Source organism: Xyrauchen texanus, chromosome 47, assembly GCF_025860055.1.
Source record: "Xyrauchen texanus isolate HMW12.3.18 chromosome 47, RBS_HiC_50CHRs, whole genome shotgun sequence".
In the NCBI taxonomy this organism is placed as follows: Eukaryota; Metazoa; Chordata; class Actinopteri; order Cypriniformes; family Catostomidae; genus Xyrauchen; species Xyrauchen texanus.
This window is the reverse complement of record NC_068322.1, coordinates 9,603,979-9,626,162: the sequence shown is the minus strand read 5'-3', so window position 1 is coordinate 9,626,162 and position 22,184 is coordinate 9,603,979. Positions and strand designations below refer to the sequence as shown.

Here is a 22,184-nt window from a genome sequence, read left to right as displayed (position 1 = left end):
AAATCAAAAGTCTAATAAATGATTCCATGAGACTCATGATTTTAATGAATGCATACAATGACCTTTGGTGAAAAACAAACAGAAATCTAATGTACTATTTTGTGAAATTGTTGACCGACCGTTACTCTCCTCTGCACGTTTATGAGACTGCACGAGAGCAGTATCAGACGTGAGATGGGGCGTTCAAGTGAAAACTAATTTTGTTTATCTAAAAACAGGTCCGCCACAGCGATATTGACAACAGAAGACAATACAGCTGCACACAAACCAGAGAACAGAACTTAATAAATATGTCTGATGAGTTTGTAGTTGGAGAATAGATAAATTTTTTTGCCCAGCTTTATTTGTTTGAAACAGAGATCTCAATTAAACTGAGAGAGATAGACAGCTGGCTGAAGGCAGCTACAGTCACACTGTGTTCTAATCTGATGGAAAACGACTCGTGATAAAAAAATATATAGAAAAAAATATACAGTTTTTGTCTTAACCAACTGTGATGAGCAACAGGGCATTCTGTCAGTCGCTTGGTTTCTATTTTTGGCATTGCGCGGATTTACGCCATGCAGCCCCACTCGCTATGAACTGGTACCGCTCCAAAAATATTCTCATAACAGTGTATTGAACCAAGCATCTCACTAGCGGGTTAACAACTGTAAGTCGCTTTGGATAAATCGTCGGCTAAATACATAAATAAAAACTACCGGTACTTGATTTTGGCCATGAATGTTACACCTACCGAATGTTTTTGCTGAGGTATCGTATCACTCTCTTTAGTCGGAGGTCTGTCACAAATGCTCACCAGTTCAAAATGGAGACCAAACTTTCCCGCTTCTTATATTTCACAAATAAATAAGGCTGGGCATAGAAATGCATCTATACTCCAACTACAAACTCATCAGACATATTTAGTAAGTTGTTCTCTGGTTTGTGTGCGGTTGTGTTGTGTTCTGTCGTTTCTATCTCTGTGGTGGACGGTGGATCTGTCTTTAGATAAACAAAATGAGTTTTCGCTTGAACCGCGAGCGGGAGGCTGCATAAACTGCAGCTCTCGTGCAGTCTCATAAATGTGCAGAGGAGAGTAATGATCAGATAAAATTTTAACCAAATAATACACTAGATTTCAGTTTGTTTCTTACCAAACCTCATCGTATGCTTTCATAACAATCACGAGTCTCACGGGATAATTTATTAGACTACTGAATTATACTTTTGTGTCCTTTTGAAGCTTGAAGATGTGGTCACCAATTACTGCCTTGTATGACATCACAGATCGCAACATTTTTCACAATTTCTCCCTTTGTATTAAGAAAAAGTAAAAGTCACATGGGGTTATAACAACACACGGGTGAGTAAACTGTTACTGGATTTTCTTTTTTGGTGAACTATCCCTTTCACAGTTGCAATGGAATAAAATTACTTAATCTTCAAATATACTCATGTATTCATGATCATATAAAAATTATTGGTTTGTTAAGCATAATATTAGTCTTGTTCCAAAAACTAATGAGCTCTCTACCTATCATTTTAAGGCATTAAAGCTGTGCTGCTGACAAAAAGGCTGTTCGTATATGTAGATGCCCTCTAAGATACCTTGTTTTGGAAAATACCTTGTTTTGGCAGATACCATGTTGATTTATTTTATTTTATTAAATATATTTAGGCAGTAGACAGCATGGCAGCTGACTCGATTTTGAAACTATTATGTCTGTCGATTACTTATTAATGAGTGTTATTTTAAAGTCCTATTAAACAAATAACCATGTAGTCATTATGTTTCCTTTGGATCATATTGCAATCGTAAAATCATTTTATTAATGTTAGTCTTCTCCCAAAACACCCATTAGTGCATTCAAAATTATAGCAGCTAATTTTCACTTTCTTTAGCATTTTCATTGGCCAGTTCATTAAGTGCATATTTCCTACAGTTTAGCCTATATGTCTGGCATCTATTTTGTCCCTAAGTCCCTAAACAATTTGACATCTGGATAGTCCACCGAGTTGGCTGTTTTTTTTATTTTGCGTGGACATATGAAGTCAATGGGCAGCACTGACTTCAAACACAAACCCCAAAAATTCAGGATGCAATGAATTACACCATCATCCACACTGATTATGTCTCCTCAAGTGTGCCTGCCAAATAAACATATGTGAATCTACTGAAGGCAAATAAATCTGTGTGGAGGGACTTGAGTAAATTCAAACAGTGAGCCAGTGACCCTTCTGTCACTCTAATCAATTTTACATTCTGTGTTGGGAAGCAGAAACATCAACGTCAGCCATGTGAAACACAAAAGCAAACATGCCAAGCAGACTTTTGCTTGCTTGCTTACCCAGATTTATGTACCTGCACGATTTACTTCCAGCACTGTGAAATGTAATTTAGAATAAGTGATTCTCACAGAAACTTTCAAGGACCATGTCATATATATTTAGGACCATTACATTTTTTTTTTATTGTTCTAATATTATTCTCATGACAATTATGCACTTTGCCCCCTTTAATTCTCATTACTATAATAAAAAACATAATAATATATTATTTACATTTTAAGTTTTTAAATGGGAATTTTTTTATGTACTACCTTTATATTTGGTTAATCATTACACAATTCAACTCGAGGGATTTTTTTTATGGAATGAAATGCGTAAATCTTTAAAATATGCAAAAATATTTTTTGAGTGATGAAAATGTAATATGAATCACCATTGAGAATAATGGGAATTACAGCCAGACTATGTAGGGCAATATGTGCATAATTGTCATTTATTTAAATTATAATTGAATTGTGCAATATATACATACATATATATATACTGTACATACATACAAATGAAATTAAATCAAATCAAATCAAATCACTTTATTGTCACACTACCATGTACACAAGTGCAACAGTAGTGTGAAATTCTTGTGTGCAGTTCCGAGCAACATAGCAGTCATGACAGTGACGAGACATATACCAATTACAATAAACAACATATTTACACAACACAATTTACATATCAAATGTACATAATGTATATATGAATATATTGGCTTTAAAAATAGACTTAATTTTTTTCCTTGATTTTTTTTTGTTGGTAAAAATAAGGTCCTGAATACTAAGCAAAACTATACAGGCACAACAAATTAGGGTAGTGATTTAAGAAACTCCAGGTTGTGTTTTTGGCTTATGTAACTCATTATCACAGAGGTGAAGATCCTGGTGTAATGCTGCATCAGTGATGAAGCAATGCAGACTATTAGCTGTTGCATCAACAGATGAGGCATAATAATCAGTTATAATTGACTTTTCTCTCTTTTCCAGCTTTGTGTTCACAATGTATGATGAGCATTTGTACATTGATTTCCACCCCTTCAAAGGCCATCTAATTGACCGTTAAATAATTACAGCTCATTTTCATGCTGTATAACAAATGATGAAAACCTAGATTATGCAATCACTTTTTTGTTTATGAAAATGTCTCATATATGCTCATTTCCTGTTGAATCATCTCATTTTTGGCTGTGTTTCTGTCTAATGAAATTACCTCACGGTGTCCATACTCTGGAAGTTCAGTAGTGGTGGTATAATGTAAAATTGTTTTGTTAGTGTCCAGCATTTTTCACTGAGGCGTATATTATTGAGAGTTCAGACATCTGTCAGTGTGGGGGAAGGACACTGCAGTTAAAAGTGTCCGCTAGACAAATAAACAAGGAAACAGAATACATTGTGGGCCAGTTTAGATTGAGGCCCACCCAGTCCACACTTAACTTTCCTCAAGGCTATTATGTTACAGGTTTTTTTATAAAGTGTCTTTTTCTTTACTTGGCCTTATAATGTGTATTCTCAGGGAAAAATGCTGTTGCCATAGTGGTCTCTAGTAGTCTACCAGTAGCACTTTATGTAAAACTTATACTTTTGTAGGAAATATGTCTGGAATTCACAGACTCCATGCTTTTGATCCCTATTCTTTTCAGGGTGGATTTCTTTATTTATATCCTTCTTGTATTTACACTATGGCCATGATTCAGATATATGTCCCTTCACAGACTCTAGGAGTCCCTTACACCCTGTCTACACCAGGCACATCCGCTGACGTGATGAAAAGCAATGGCTTGAGGCTGTCTACACTGGATGCACCAACACGGACATTCTAAACAGTTTATTTGTGTTGTTGGCTGGAGTAGCACCAGTGCATTCAGCACAAAATGGAATGGGACACCTGTTTACTGTTTACAATGGATGCTTCCAGTGTAGACATCATCACTGATTATAATGGGTTCTATTGTTTTTGACGCAGTGCGCCGCTCACGTCCGGTGTAGACAGGGTATTACAGTTTGTCCTGCACAACAGTTTTTCAGTTGTTCGCTAAATAGTTCCCATCGTAACTTTAAAATTCATCGCTGAAATCTTAAAATTAAAATGAAATTGGAAATATTGAATCTGAGGACTACAGATCTACTGGCGCAAATCTGCCATACATGTTTTGTCCATATAAATGTAATGTTACTTATTTGTTTTAAGCATGCCTTATAGTACACTATCAGTAAAACATTTATATCATGGTCATGTGTCTTTTTCTTTTTCAACCTTTTATCTATCACTACATCTTTTATTTTTCCATACCTTTTATCTATGGCTAACGCTTCATCACTGTCACTGGCAGGATTAATAATAATGACTGTCCAGTCCCCAGCGAGAGAAGTGTAATCAACTCCATTTCGCCTGGAAATAATGATGGTCCAATCAAGCCCATTTTTCTCATCCCATGTGATGTTTCCTGGTGGGGCTGAGCCTTCCGGTAAAACACCAAGTGTCACTTCAGCCTCAGCGTAGCTGTTAAACGGTTTGCAGGTTAAAGTAATCTGAAATAATTTGAAAATAGAAAGAACAAGGCAAATAGAAAGTCATAGCAATGTGATAATTAAGCCTTATTTTTTTAAGAATTCTCCATTACTAGGTAATTTAATCCATTGTATTCCACTAGTCGTCTCCTTAAATAGAACCTCACCCTGATTTTTAGATATTCACCTCTTTTTTGTGTGAGAAATAAGAATAAAAATCTATAAAAAACCAACTGTGTCCTAATTTCTATAAAAGACAGACCACTTCCACTTTGGACTACGTAATAACCATAGTTAACCAAATACGTAAGAAAGACCCGTGATGTGGGTAGTGTGCAAATTAGCACACTCAGACACACTTTTGCAGTTAGTCTCTTATTATCTCTATTTCTCTCTCAGGGCATAGTGTCCTTCAGACCTGTCATTTCTTCCATCACTTATTTCTACCTGCTGAGCTACACAATTTCCTCTCTGAGGCCTTTATAACACACTGTGGTAAAAAAAAAACACAGCCACACACACACACACACACACACACACACACACACACACACACACATACACAGACGTACACAGCTCCTCTTATGTTGATAACCTTTTTGAAAGCTTATTGTCTAAAGGTGCATTTACTTTATCACTTATCAAGCAGATTTGTCATCGGTTTGTGATCTAAATGATCAAATAGCTGAAAGTGAATTGGTGACTTAATAATTTGGCAGTGTTGTAGAAAATATATTTTTGGGATAGCAATACAGTACTAAGGACTCATTTTATAATATATTATAATATATAATATGTTATAATATTTTAAGCTATCAAAATAGTTCAGCCAGTGGTTAAACGTTTTTAGTACTGTATTTCTACACTGAAAACCCTAATAATTTGACTTTACTCAAATGATTGACTAAACTTGTTTCCTCAGTGGAATGAGTAATGGTGTCTGCAAAACTTGTTAACTTGGTGATCATATAGAAATGACTAAAAGTTGAAGTATGTCATTTCTGCGCCTCTATCGCCACCAAACTGAATAAAAAATATAAACTTTGCTTTTACAGTTTTCTGAATACGCCACCTACATAATACGGTGGGTCGGCCGTGAAACGGTGCCGAATGGGCCACGATAATCTTAAATGGGCCACCGCATTATGCAGAACGGGCCACAAAACGGTGCCACGATGTGCCAGAGGGGGCAGTGATATGCAGAAAAGGACAGACAACACCCCCCACACACACACACACTTTTGAGCCAGTTTCTATGTAAAATCCTGGGCCAATTTCTCTTCCCAGCCTGCCCCTGGTTCATGCGCTAGGCATTAATGATCTATTATTAACACTTAAAATCTTACGTGTATGGATTTTTAAGAAAAATACGTTAAAGGAACATATATTGTGTTATGAGCCCAAAACTTCACATTTCAAGTAATGTTTAATTAACACATTTTTTCCCGTAGTAATGACAACATTAGGGTTTATAGTGCAAATATTTCTGCCATTGGAAACAACTTTAAAAAGATTTGGCAGTAGTCCTTTCAGGTGAAGTGTTAATGTCTGCACGACTATCACCAAACAAACTTGCAAAAAGGAAAGAGGATAGGAAGGTTTTTATTTTTTTCCATTGAAAAACGTTCCTCATCACCTTTAAGAAATTTGCTTTATTAGAGGACTGTATTTGGTGTAAAAGCTGGCTTTGGCAGAGCGATAAAATTTAAATCAGAATCAGACTATTGTGCAACTCTAAGTTCTGAAATCTGAAGAAAAGCCGTTCTTTTCCCACTCCTATTCTTGCTGACCTGATCTTCAAGGCCAATTGAGTCATTATTTTCATCTGCAAAAATTGCAGCTGCTCCTGACCTGCCACACCTCCTTCTGTAGATCGCCCACTGCTTACATTATTGACTGACCCCCAAAGAGTGAAAGGAAGACTACAAGATGCAGAACTGACCTTTCAATGATCATTATAGTTCAGAAATAGTTCACCCACATGAAATATTTAGCCATCATTTACTCACACTTATGTCATTCTGACCTTGCTTCTATTTTCCATGCAAGAAAAGTAAAAGGTCAATTATTTCAAGCTTATAAAAGGACAAAACAAAATCACCTTTATATATCATAAATGTAGTCCACAGGATTTGTGCTCTATATTCCAAGTCTTTTGAAACCATGTAATACATTTGTGTGAGGATCACACAGAAAGTTAAGTTGTTTTTCATAAAGGCTATTCCCCTCCTCCAGAGCTCACAAATCTTATTCCGGCTTGTCTTTAAATAAAAAAGTGTTTGCTGTGAATGCATTGTTCCTGGTTTGTTGTCAATTCCTTATGTGGTGGTTTTTGAAGTTTGGCCATATAAATCTCTATCTATCACTATACGAAAGGAAAAAACTAAAACAAATCCAACTGATCTAACAACACAGAAGTAAATGATGACAGAAATGTTACTTCTGCATGAACTATTCCTTTAACAGGGCATTGTAATTTAACATTGCATGGGAGAATGTTTTCTAATTAGCCCCACTTCATTTAGAGTTTTGCTTGTGATGACACAGAAAAAATATGCAAATTATTAAAACACATTACTTCATCAAATGGAACATAGGCCTCCCGACAGTTGTAGTTAGATGACACTCATTTTGTACAAGATAACTACAAATTCTTCCAAGATGGCACATAATTATAGCAATTTGCATTGTATGCATCAGCATTAGCACATAAAAACACTGCTAATTGCTTTTAATAGTGAAATGAGTACGGTTTAGGTTACTAAACACTTTTAAAAAGCATTCACAAATATGAACTCCTGATGCTAATAGACTGTTGTCAGTAGGGAACCTATATTAAATTGTGTGCTTTGTGTGCTTGTGTTTACAGCACTACAACATATGAAATCTGCAATAAACCTTTGCTTGACTATTGAAAATATAATGTGCATTTTAGCATCTACTCTAGAAAATGAGGCGAGAATATTTGAAATATAATGAAAGGAAATCTCCAAGTACCAGTCTTGTGCTAACTCATTGAAAAAATGTCCCACGAGCTGTGCAGCAGATTGCATATCAAGGTGCCTTTTTTCACGGTTAAAGGAAAACCAAGTTATTACACTGAAAGGGAGTAATTATAAAGGCTCCAGCACTATTTCCTGCTGCTTTCACATTGGTAGTTAATGCAGCGACCCCTCCGTTTGCCACGTACTTGGATATAGTATCCTATTGAGGCATTTTCATAGACGCCCTGCTAAGACTTGCATAGGATCGAGAGGCAAAGATATTTTCAACTCTTTAGTACCGTTTTTCAATATGACAATTTACTGTATATTGATTGATATGACTTTATACACCTGTTGGTTCTACTCTTACTTATTTTGTCATACAGACTTAAAGGAATAGTTCACCCAAACAATTTAAATTGTCATAAATTAAGCGCATTAATGATTTTTCTTTTTTTCTGTGGAACACAAAAGGAATGTATGTGTGTGTTTTTTAAATTATTTTATTTACTGGTTGTTGTTGTAATTACAGTAAATCAGGACTGAGGCTTTTAAGATTCCAACAAGAATGCAAAATGACCATGAAAATTGCACAAAATGGTCCAATTGACTTGTGTGCTGCATTTTCAAACAGACCTGATTTTTTTCACTGATAATTATTAACTAAGCTACTAACCACTGAAACTTAATCACTGAGTCAGAAAGAACCAGATCAGTCTGATGAACAAATCCTTCAGGCTCATTTTGTGAACTGGACCAAACGATTTATTGAAAATATTTGACTAAAAATATAAAAAATAATACTAAATGAAATCAATTTTATTTAAAAATTAAAATAGTAAAATAATACATTTATAATTAAAATTAAAATAAAATGATGTATCATTTAATAATACTAATTATATACTGTATAATATGTTAATTTTAATACACAAATGGTTTTATAATAACTTTTATCTTATAATTACAACAATACAATTATTTGTTCATGAATCTTACATCGCTACATTTATGAACTCTAATGTTTGTGCTAAGGAGAGCTAGGGCATAAGATTTTCAGTGAATAATGACTTAAAATTATGGATAATTAACATCTAATATTATATATATTATACAATACTTTGATGTTGCTTTTGTGTCCTTTTAAAGCTTGAAAGCTATTCAAACTTGTAAATGCATGGAAAAAGCAACCAGCACAATTAAAAATTCCACCATTTGTTTTCCACGGAAAAAAAGAACCTCAAACAGGGTTGGAACAAAAGAAGGTGAGTAAATAATGACATTACTTCATGAACTATTGCTTCAAGTCCATCTTGGCCTGTCCATCAAATCTTTTGGAAATCTTGGCCAAAAATAAGTAATTAGCTGTCAACTGACTCTTCAGCAAAAGCACTAGACCTGGATCTCATCCTTTCGTTTATACCCACCATTCTTGCTTTTATCTGTGCAACAAACAAGATGGGCCCAGCAATGATATTATAGCTTTTATTCTCAAATCCAAAATAGTGCTGTTGCGATTTGCTCATAAATTTTGCATACTTTGTAAGCCATTATGTAAACTGCTCCCACGTCTTTTTAGCATTTAAAGAGAGAATGTAAATATGAACTTCTCAGAGCAGCTAATACAGGTTTGTTGTATTTACTTAATGAGCATTCCACTTAGATCTACTGACACACAGGTCATCTTAATACTTTGACCCTTAAGCCCTTGAGAGCTGTGATGAATGCACATGTCTTCTTATTATTCCCTGTCTCATCTCCAGAGATCCGTTTTATGAAATCGCCTTCTATCCAACAACTCTGCATATTTCATCATAAAATGAGATTTGGGGCTAGACGTGTAAGCAAGACTGCCACTCAGCAATCCCAGTCTGGCTCCCCTGGAAAGGTTTCCCTGTTAGACATAGTACTGACATGCATAAATAAAACATGAGAACAGCTTAGAAAGCAACACCCTTGGCAGCTGGATTCTGATTTAGAGGTTGCTTTAGGACAAAACAATTGACTTGAAAAACAAGTTCAGTGTATCTCTAGCTGGTATGCTGGCAGTAATGTCTTTGATCAAATGTGATTATCATTAGTATGGATGGGTGGTATATTAAATATTCATAATATATTTGTTTTGATTTTTCTGGCAATGTTAAATTAAGCTACATTGTGTATATTGAGAGAATTTTAATGCACTTTTTATTCAGCTATTAAGTTTCCCAAAGAGCATGTTATTTGACTAGTTTTGTCATATAACTCACATTTTTAGGGCGTTAATTCAGAGAAGTTTTAATAGTGTCTCTGATTTTGAGTTAGTAAGTTCAACTCATTTACTTTTACTCAAACTTTCCATTTCAGTCAATTGATTCAAAACTCATCATCAATGTTCACGTGCAAGTCTCAGCATGCCATTTTTCATTTATTAAAATGTGTTTTGTTGGTAAATCTCGCTGTTTATTAATCTGTATTTTTTTGTAGGTACTTATAAATAAAAATGAGAAAACATAATTCAAGCCGCTGAAGTGCACCGTAGATCCAACAGCAGTAATCGCTCAGAGGTGAGAGGGAACAGGTGTGTGAATCGCAGCTTGCTGCATACATGGCCATCGGTTCCGAAGAAAATTTCTGAATGAAACAGACGCATTTCTCCACAATTATACCCGTTTGTCCAGGAGCGGGACATGCAAATTATGTCTGCCAACTTCTCATTGGCCTTTTTTCGTAGTTCAGAGGTATATTCGACGCTCAAGAGAGACCCCTAGTGTCGCTTCTTTGACACAACGTCGAAGTGAGCGACAGACGGGGAACATAATTCTTCCCTGTGTTTATTTAATGAAATTTGTGTGAAACCTTGTTTATAACTATATACACACTCACCTAAAGGATTATTAGGAACACATACTAATACTGTGTTTGACCCCCTTTCGCCTTCAGAACTGCCTTAATTCTACGTGGCATTGATTCAACAAGGTGCTGAAAGCATTCTTTAGAAATGTTGGCCCATATTGATAGGATAGCATCTTGCAGTTGATGGAGATTTGTGGAATGCACATCCAGGGCACGAAGCTCCCGTTCCACCACATCCCAAAGATGCTCCATTGGGTTGAGATCTGGTGACTGTGGGGGCCATTTTAGTACAGTGAACTCATTGTCATGTTCAAGAAACCAATTTGAAATGATTCGAGCTTTGTGACATGGTGCATTATCCTGCTGGAAGTAGCCATCAGAGGATGGGTACATGGTGGCCATAAAGGGCTGGACATGGTCAGAAAAAATGCTCAGGTAGGCCGTGGCATTTAAACGATGCCCAATTGGCACTAAGGGGCCTAAAGTGTGCCAAGAAAACATCCCCCACACCATTACACAACCACCACCAGCCTGCACAGTGGTAACAAGGCATGATGGATCCATGTTCTCATTCTGTTTACGCCGAATTCTGACTCTACCATCTGAATGTCTCAACAGAAATCGAGACTCATCAGACCAGGCAACATTTTTCCAGTCTTCAACTGTTCAATTTTGGTGAGCTCTTGCAAATTGTAGCCTCTTTTTCCTATTTGTAGTGGAGATGAATGGTACCCGGTGGGGTCTTCTGCTGTTGTAGCCCATCCACCTCAAGGTTGTGCGTGTTGTGGCTTCACAAATGCTTTGCTGCATACCTCGGTTGTAACGAGTGGTTATTTCAGGCAAAGTTGCTCTTCTATCAGCTTGAATCAGTAGGCCCATTCTCCTCTGACCTCTAGCATCAACAAGGCATTTTCGCCCACAGGACTGCCGCATACTGGATGTTTTTCCTTTTCACACCATTCTTTGTAAACCCTAGAAATGGTTGTGCATGAAAATCCCAGTAACTGAGCAGATTGTGAAATACTCAGACCGGCCCGTCTGGCACCAACAACCATGCCACGCTCAAAATTGCTTAAATCACCTTTCTTTCCCATTCTGACATTCAGTTTGGAGTTCAGAAGATTGTCTTGACCAGGACCACACCCCTAAATGCATTGAAGCAACTGCCATGTAATTGGTTGATTAGATAATTGCATTAATGAGAAATTGAACAGGTGTTCCTAATAATCCTTTAGATGAGTGTATATTATACTGTATTTTGCTCCTTGAATGAAACATTTAGATTTTTCTTAGCTACAGTGGCTGTTTGGTTGAAATGACTACCTGGTCTCATGACAAGTCGTAATAATAGAATGTGATGGTGAACTCAGAAGAAAATGTATGAGTTAGCTTGTGCAAAAACATCTCGGTTACTGTTGTAACCTCTGTTCCCTGATGGAGGGAATGAGACATTGTGTCGATGTAGTGACATTAGGGGTAGTTTTTGAGAGCCCCAAACACCTCTAATCTTCGAGAAAAGGCCAGTGAGAATTGGCGAGTGGAATTTGCATGCCAATCCCCCATACATACGGGTATAAAAGGAGCTGGGAAAGCATGATGGTCAGCTCTTCATCGCCCACAGACTGGGCGGGCAGACCCAAAGATGGCAACCCATTCGAGTTCTCGGCGTCCAACATTGCTCTCCGATGCAGCGATCGAGGACCCATCCTGCTTGCGAGCCCCAAAAGAGATGTTAAGCTGGCCATGAGGTGAGCTGGTCTCATATCGGAACTCGATGGGGGCAGACAAGTGTGCTGGGGAATGGCAGGTCTGCGGCTGGAGTGGCTTTCCCCCGGAAGAAGGAATGCTGTGAGCGCAATGTTGCCATGGTCATGTTCTCGCAATGAGAACACAAACACTCCATGAACGCTTCCTCAGTGTGATCGCAGCCCTGACACGTGAGGCAGCGCCCATGGCCATCGGAGGCGGAGAGATAATGACCGCATCCAGGAATCACACAAAGATTTTAAAAAGAAGCATCTTTAAAAAGACATTCACGTCAATGTGCTGCTCTAATAGAGGAAAATATACTCTTTGCAGAAATATATACTCTCTTAGTAGCGCTGTCGAAGCACCCAGGGGTGTAATATGACTAGGCGTGCAGAGGGAGAGAAAGCCGCTGGAATGCGCTGTATATCCAACAGCATATGCTTCTTTCTGAGGTGAATGGAACAGCAGTGGGATTCAGGTCGCTGATACACAACCGCTCGGCTCCGAAGAAGAAATCTGAATGAGTGGCCGCATTCCAGCTCCTTTTATGGAGTGACACGCAAATTCCACTCGCCAGTTCTCATTGGCCTTTTCTCAGATGTTTGGGGCTCTCAACAGTGACCCCTAGTGTCACTACATCGACACAACGTCGAGTGAGTGACAGAAGGGGAACGAGTTTTACTCTCATCAAGAAAAATAAATGAGCTAATGAACAATGCTATGATTATTTCTTCCCCTAATACAAACCTTAACCATGATTATACTAGGAAAATGAAATATATATTTTTTATCTCACAAGTTTAACCCCTATCTCAAACCTAACCTTGAAGTCAAACCCCTTACCTAAACCCTAAACATAACCATGATTTTAAAGGCCAAATAACTTTTGCACAAGAAAGAAAACATTTGGGTTTGGAATGAGACAAGGAAAGTATACTATATTACAGGTTATTAAAATGCATCTATCATTTATTTTGCTTAAATAAATATAAAACTGTTAACCAAATTTGTTCACACAGGTTTACTCTGTTAAAATGAAATGTAGAGGAAAATGAATAATGTTTATGCCTATATTGTATTAATTTGAAATTGTGTTTGTTAATTGATTGGTCTCAATGGGAATAGAAATCTCACCTTTTCAGACGAGCCAAGTCATAAATGTCTTACTAAAACTAAAAGTTGTCATGAGAATATGTTGGAAATTATGCTCTGGTTCACTCATTGCATTTTATGTGCTCTATTTATTTTTTTAGAGGAAATACATAAATATTGAGATGTACTATACATTTAATATTGTTAAAAAGATGAAAAATGTTGATATATACATATATATATTAGCTATAATGCCCAACCCTTGTAATAATAATAGCTGCACTTTTAAAAGTGCATGATAATGGTTTCCCAGGGGTGGTTAATTATGATGAAAGCCATGTTTTAAATGTACCCATAGATGAGACACTCTTGTGCTTGTGGCCTCTGGTTGATGAATATAGTTTGTCATCATTGTTAATGGCGCCAAGTCTTCAGCTAGATGAATCATTCCCTGAGTGATAGTTTGCCTTTCTAATTCTGGTCTACACAGCTCGTAAGCTGGATGAGGCAATCATCATTCTCAGGAGGATTCGATATGACATGCATACACAAGCACACTGCATAATTTTGTTTGAGAGTTTTTGTGTGTGACTTTTAAATGAAGTCACCTATTTCAATGACACATTTGCTGACTAGTCAGGCATAACTGTAATTCAGTGGTCTTGATCTCCTACAGATTGCCTCGCTGATGAGTAGACCAATGTCAGCTTTGACCTTGAATCCCATTCAAAATATCTGGTGGCAAGAGATGAAATGTCTGCAGATAAACAAAAACAAATGAGACAATCACTGAGAAATTAAAATAACAATCATCACCATTTTTTTGAATGACCAATGCTCCAGGTAGTAAGGCTACATTTCTGTCATTTTTATTTCTGAGATCGACTAGTGATATTAATGTTTGTGTGTCTGTGTGTGTGTGTGCGCGTGCGCGTGTATGCATTGTGGCGGTAATGCTTTATAAGTAACTCATTACGAAATCAGATAAATTTTTTGAGTAACTGTTACGAATGGAGGCAGCGAAGCAGATGCGGATCCAATCGCAGTTCAACTTTATTAAGTAAACAAGCAAGAAAAAACACAAAGGAAAACCCTCAATGGGGAAACAAACATAAAACTAGAAAACACAGGCAGGGAACACACACCAGGCTAACAACATTCAACGAACGACAAGGGGTGAACAAAAAGCAGGGCTTAAATACACAGTGAGTGATGACTGCATGAGATACAGGTGAAAACAATGAACAAAATGGCAGTGAAGATGGCAGGTGGATTCTGGGAAGTGTAGTTCTAAACAATGACAAGTGAACACGAAGGCTAACCAGAAGACAAAAGTGAAAACTAAGGAATGCAAAGGTGGCAGACAAAGGGCAACAGTGAAACAAGACAAGGAATTCCTAACATAGCCCCCCCTCAAGGATCGGATTCCAGACGATCAAAGTAACATAAAACAAAACAAAAAATGTCCATGACTGGGGGGGAGCTTGAGGTGGGCAGACAGACCAAGGGGGCAACAACGGGCAGACAGGCAGTCCAGGGGGCAACGAGGGGCAGACAGACAGTCCAGGGGGCAACGAGGGGCAGACAGACAGTCCAGGGGGCAACAAGAGGTCCAGGGGGGCACAGAGGGCAGGCAGGAAGTCCAGGGGGGCACAGAGGGCAGGCAGGAAGTCCAGGGGGGCACAGAGGGCAGGCAGGAAGTCCAGGGGGGCACAGAGGGCAAGGACAGGTTCAGGTGGTCTGGCTCGCTGGCCACAGGGCAAGGGTAGGTTCAGGAGGCCTGGGAGCTGGCCACAGGGCAGGGACAGGTTCAGGTGGTCTGGGAGCTGGCCACAGGACAAGGGTAGGTTCAGGAGATCTGGGAGCCGGCCACAGGGCAAGGATAGGTTCAGGGAACCTGGGAGGAGGCCACAGGACAGGGACTGGGTCAGGAGGCCTGGGAGGAGGCCACAGGACAGGGACTGGGTCAGGAGGCCTGGGAGGAGGCCACAGGACGGGAACAGGGTTAGGAGGCCTGGGAGGAGGCCACAGGACGGGAACAGGGTCAGGGGGCCTGGGACCTGGAAGGCTCTGGCGGTGAAGCCGTGGGAGGCTCGGGAGGCGGAGCCGCGGGAGGCTCGGGAGGCAGAGCCGCGGGAGGCTCGGGAGGCAGAGCCGCGGGAGGCTCGGGAGGCAGAGCCGAGGGAGGAGGAACCATGGAAAGCTTGGGAGGCTCAGGGGGCGGAGCCGCAGGAGGCTCGGGAGGCGGAGCCGTAGCAGACTCGAGAGACTTGAGAGATGGAGCCCTGGGAGGCGGAGCCCTAGGAGGCTTGGGAGGAGGAGCCCTGGGTGGCTCAGGAGGCTTGAGAGGCGGAGCCCTGGGAGGCTTGAGAGGCGGAGCCCTGGGAGGCTTGAGAGGCGGAGCCCTGGGAGGCTCGAGAGGCGGAGCCCTGGAAAGCTCGGGAGGCTCGAGGGGCGCAGGCTCTAGGATGGGCATGACCATTGGCGCTGGCTTTTGGTCAGTCCAGGCTATTGGCATTAGCCCGGGGATGGTCGAGGCTACAGCCGCTGGCTCAGGGACGGTCGAGGCTACAGCCGCTGGCTCAGGGACGGTCGAGGCTACAGCCGCTGGCTCACTGACCTCTGAGGCGACAGGTACTGGCTCACTGACCTCTGAGGCGACAGGCTCTGGCTGGGTGACTGTGGTATGCGCTGGCTTGGGTTCGCTGACCGTGGCTGACGAGGGCTCTGGCTCGCAGACCGGGGCAGGCGAGGGCTCTGGCTCGCAGACCGGGGCAGGCGAGGGCTCTGGCTCGCAGACCGGGGCAGGCGAGGGCTCTGGCTCGCAGACCGGGGCAGGCGAGGGCTCTGGCTCGCAGACCGGGGCAGGCGAGGGCTCTGGCTCGCAGACCGGGGCAGGCGAGGGCTCTGGCTCGCAGACCGGGGCAGGCGAGGGCTCTGGCTCGCAGACCGGGGCAGGCGAGGGCTCTGGCTGCTGCAGGCTCGGCACGACCGGGGCAGGCTCTGGCTCTGGCCTGCGCGAGGACTCGGGCAGGCAGGCGTGGGCTCTGGCTCGCCGCAGACCTGCGTGGCAGGCGGAGACTGGGAGCAGAAGCCTTTCCTCTTCTCCTCCTCCGCCGGCGGACGAAGCTGGCAACGCTGGCTCGTTGGCCGTGGTAGGCATGAAGGGACGAACCACGGGCGAAGGGAGAGTTACCTCTGTGGGAGGAGTGGCAGGGTTCTCCTCGATGACGCCCACAGTAAACGGTGAACCGCAGGCCAGCAGAGTCTCCTCCACGCAACGCGTGGAGCGCCCAGCCGCGCGTTGCCTGTGGCAACCGCTCCTTGAGCGCACTGTTCAGGCTCGCCCGAAAAACCCCACCAGGTCGGAGTCAGGGAATTCGGTGGCACTCGCAATCGCGAGGAAATCGGCGGATGTGGTCCTCCACCGGACGATTTCCCTGACTAAGGCTGAGCAGCTGACAGCTCGCTTTTCGAACCGCTGGATCCATGTTTGGTCGTTCGTTCTGTTACGAATGGAGGCAGCGAAGCAGACGAGGAGATGTGGATCCAATCGCAGTTCAACTTTATTAAGTAAACAAGCAAGAAAAAACACAAAGGAAAACCCTCAATGGGGAAACAAACATAAAACTAGAAAACACAGGCAGGGAACACACACCAGGCTAACAACATTCAACGAACGACAAGGGGTGAACAAAAAGCAGGGCTTAAATACACAGTGAGTGATGACTGAATGAGATACAGGTGAAAACAATGAACAAAATGGCAGTGAAGATGGCAGGTGGATTCTGGGAAGTGTAGTTCTAAACAATGACAAGTGAACATGAAGGCTAACCAAAAGACAAAAGTGAAAACTAAGGAATGCAAAGGTGGCAGACAAAGGGCAACAGTGAAACAAGACAAGGACTTCCTAACAGTAACGAGTAAAGTAATGCAGTATTTTTTTTTATTTTAATCCATAATATCTGAGTTACTTTTTAAATAAGTAACGTATTGCTTTTGTACACATCTTCTTTCCCAGTATTGAGATAAAACAGAAGTAAAAGTTTGCAAACTTCAGGGAGGTGACGTAGTGCATTATGGGCATTGTAATTCTAGAGAGTGGGAGGCTTACCAGACATGAACAATGAAGTTGTGGTATGTGTACGCATGATGGGTATTGTAGATCTTGAGACTATGAGTCATGCTTATCAGCGATGAGCAGACCACTACAAGTCTCCTTTTAGCCCACCCTGAGATTTATGTATTAAAATCTGCAAAATATTGCTGGTAAAGGAATGTAAATCTGAACACTTCAGTGGAATCCAGTTGTACTAATAATTTGTAGTGCTTGATTTTTTTTGTGCACTAGAGCTTACATGAGCATCCGTCATAAACTTTGCCATTGTCATGACAATAACAGCAAGAGTTAAGGCAACTTTTGGCAAAAGTGAAACTCGTGGTGATTCTCGCGATTGATCATGTATATTTAAAAGTGTGTAAACACAAATTCCCCTTCTGTCACTCACTCGACGTTGTGTCGATTGTAGTGACACAAGGGGTCTCTTCTGAGAGCCTCGTGTCCCTCTGAACTTGACAAAAGGCCAATGTCAAATCATTTGCATGTCCCGCCCCCAGACATACGGGTATAAGGGGAGTTGGAGAGCGACTGTCAGACAGATTTTTTCTTCAGAGCCGAGCTGTTGTGTGATCAGCGAGCTGTATATCACAACTATTTGACCCACCTCTGCAAGAGAGCTTTCTGTTGGATCTGACGGCGCATTCCAGCACTTTCTCCTCTCTGCGTGCTGTGCAGACTCTGCCCCTGGGCGCTTCGACAGCGCTTCTCTCCTAAAAGAGTTGATTTCTCTAAAAGAGTTATTCTCCTCTAAAAGAGTTTTTTTCTGGTAAAAGAGCAACATACATAAATGAGCATTGAATGTCCTTTTTAGGTCGCTTCTTTTTAAAGATGCCCTTCCGCTGCTGTGTAGTTCCTGGATGTGGCCGGTATCTCTCCAGATCCGATGGTCATAGACGCTGCCTTGTGTGCCTGGGTAGCGATCACACTGAGGCAGCATTTGTGGATGGTTCATGTTCTTAATGCAAGGACATGACCATGGCAACATTGTGGTCGCGGCTTTCGTTTCTCAAAACAAATGGCACTCCAGTTGCATTGCTCCATCCCACGTGATTGAGGACGACCCGGCTGGCGATGGAGGTGATTTGGGGATGGCAGCAGGCTCGGTTTCGCTGGGCACAGCCCCACAATCCACCCACCCCTGATGCAGGTTCAGATGTTGAACTTTTTGTAAATGATTTTGTAAAACAGTCGTTATTCTTCTTTATTCATATTGGCTGCCATGTCGATCATACATATTCCTGTTATTGAGTCTTTATTATAAATATGATGTGAAGACCTACTGATTGTAGACTTTCTAAATATCTGTTTGTTTACTATGTTGTTTTGTGTGGCGGTGAGAAAAAATGTAATGCAAAAATAATGCAAAAATAATACAAAAGTAACGTAATCCATTAAAGTTTATAAATGATCCATTAAGGAGTAATGCAGTACTCTTTTTAAAGTAACATTACCCAATGTTTGTGTGTGTGTGTGTGTGTGTGTGTGTGTGTGTGTGCACCAAAAAAGTAATATTGTTGATTTTCATTACCATTTCTCACTCTCTCTCTCTCCAAGCCTTAGAATTCTATAGTTCACTTTTTTTTTCTCGCTGTACTGTCAAATACAGGATATATTGTGACAGGATTACAATCTGTAGTTACAAATTTTAGCGGTTTGTTTCGAACGTACCTTATAACGATCTTTCAGAAAGAAATGCAGAGTAGTAGGTAATACACACAGTCAACAATGTTGAGTTCTGTAGTTACAGTATGTTTCATTTATCGCTAAAGATCAAGGAAAATGTACTTTCTCTTGATATGAGCCCTTTAATACAACACTTATAGATTAATATAGATGTGCTTCTAGGAGACCTTTTGAAGGTTCAGGTTTTCATTCAATGTCATTAGATCACATCCTACTTATTTAAATAATCACTGAAGGTTACTTTCACATTGTGATTTGATGATTTATTGTCCATATTGTATGGAAATGTGATTATTAAAGTCAATCTAAAATGGAATTTGCAACCCATTTACTTTTTAAACATGATGCATTTTTGAATGAAACAGGATACTCAATAATTAAACAAAATTGGAGGGGTAGGATCTTGAGAAGTTGTAAAATGGAAATGGTTTACATCATTGGTTCCACCTGAAGTAGTTTTGTTACATGGTGTGATATATCATGGCATCTAATTCAATGATATCTGACTGGTAATAAGTACATTTTCTGCATGTCATTTAATAAAAAATCAAAAAACACAGCACCTTTAAGAAAGTAAATAGACTTCATTTTTATTTCCTGTTTAAATTATTAAAATAATCCTTAATTTCCTCCCCAATGAGAAACTGCCAATGGGTAAGGAAGGTAGAACATATTCATTTTGTACTGGCTTGCCAGTAAAGACTCCCTTCTCTTTTAGTATTATGCAAAATAGTACAGCATGAAATGAAAAACTTGAATTTTATGTCTCAATAGTGTTCGCTCTTGTGGATGGGCTTGCGGGCGTCTCTGCAGAGTCATATTCCACGGGGGTGTGATCTGTTCCTCATAATTACACCTCCCACTACCTCATTTGCTGAAGGGAAGAGAAAGAGAGAGAGGGAGTTCCACCGAGTCATTTCTTATGATTAATGCAGGTGTGCCTGAGAGGCCTTTTGGGAACGACCAGAGAATAATTACTGCAAAGTATAAAGATGTACGTGTGCCTCCGATCTCTTCCCTCTTCTGACTCCCTCCAAACTACACCAACCGCAAAAGAGCAATTAGAATAGAGAAGGCCATGTAGTGGATCTATCTTTTAGGCTGACTGTTTGTCTGTTGCGATAAAAGATGAGAGTAAAGGGGAATTGTGGACCTATAATTGGAGCAATTTCAAGGCTGAATCACACCCAAAAGGCTTGGTTTGAAAAAGGGAGCCTATGTGATTTTTCTGGTAAAAAGACTGTGCCTCATTCAAGTACTTTGAGTTCTCTAACTTGTGTGGGTTTGGAGGAGGACAACTTTGTCATTCATCAACAGGTTTATTGGACCCTGTTGTGTAGTTGATGTTTGTAGTGTAAAACAGATTTAGTGTTTTTTTCATAGTGTAGTAGAGTTCAATTCAGTCCACTCGGCAGCCATCTTTGGAATGCTCCCAGGTAGCTTTTTTACGGATACAAATGACATAAAAGGACAGCTCTTGTGCTTTCCTGAGTTGACTGAAAGGCGATGTGTATGTCTAAAAGGTGATTGGCTCTTTTACTTCTTACTGTAAGTGTTCCATCCTGAGTCTTTGGTTTTATGTAGTGTAAAATAGAGTTAAATTCAGGGTTTCCAACTTTTCACCATAGGAATACTAGACATTTGCCTAGTCTCTGGGCATCTTCCAGAGTTTAGCTGCTTTAATACAGGACAAGTCAAGTCAATTTTATTTGTATAGTGCTTTTCACAATACACATTGAAGGACACTAGGCCTCCTGAGTGGGACGTTCTCATTTGAACCAAAATATGTGATGTTCTGGCTAATATTGGACAGTTGGCATCCTACTCACATTGTAGATTTTTAGACATTTTAGTAAACTAGATTTTTATAGAAAATGTAAGTGGTGCTTGTCCATGCAAAATTTGCTGCTACAATGTTAGGGCATTGTAGGTGGTTGCCAGGGTGTTGCTATGCAGTTGCTACGGTGTTAAGCATGTGATTTTTAGCATGATGTAATGCAGTTACTGTAGTATTCTGGGTGGTTGCTAACATGTGCCAAATAAATACATGAATGTAGTCAAATCAGCCTACCCCCAAGTCTCAGTGACATTCTGGTTCCTCTTTCAATGCAAGATTTTTTCACCCACTTTATTGACTACTAGGTGAAAATCACAGGTCTAATCTCTGAGAAAATTAATAGCACACCTCTTCTTGTGAATCCACATGATTTGAGGCATTAATTATACCCATAGCACGAACATGCCAAAGTTTAATAGAGTATGGTTGGGGTTTCAAATACCTTACCACAAATAAGAGTAATAATAATAAATGAAATATACAATGCGCTTCTGACATATATAGATTTAAGAAGAGAAAACAATTAAACTCATTAACTGTGGCATTTATAGAGAAGCCAGTCTTAGTGACATCTTTGACATTTTGTTCTTCATTAAGCTGTGCACGCTCTGGTGTTCAGATATTTTATCATGATGCAATGGTGATACCTGTTCCAACACCATATGTCAGAATATTTCTTAGTATTTTGAAAGTCATATTTTCCTCTGATGCTGGTGTGTTGGTTCTAGGGAAAGGTCAGCATCTATAAAGCTCAGCAGAAGTATGAGTGGGATGCCAAGGTCTTTACTCTCTACTGGCCTGCAACTGTGCCCCTCACCCACCCACCCACATGCTCTGGAGGTGGTTCACAGGCCACACTTCAGCTAAGCAACTCTATCAGTACCTGTGTCTGATAATATGTGGATCAGTTATATATGGATCCCATTTTAAACTGAAGAGCTTGACAGTTCTTGTCTATACACATTATAGAAGCAGACAAATGTTAAGAATCTTTCAAGACCCCATTTACACCTGGTTTCTGTCTTGGCTGGTCCAATCACAAGTGAACAGCACTG

General features: G+C 40.3%; 1 protein-coding gene across 2 annotated transcripts in view; it reads left to right on the top strand.

Annotated features, from left to right (window-relative positions):
• LOC127638744 (ankyrin repeat and BTB/POZ domain-containing protein 3-A-like) overlaps positions 1 to 22,184 on the top strand; it is a 168,419-nt gene that overhangs the window by 110,779 nt on the left and 35,456 nt on the right. The window lies entirely within an intron of this gene.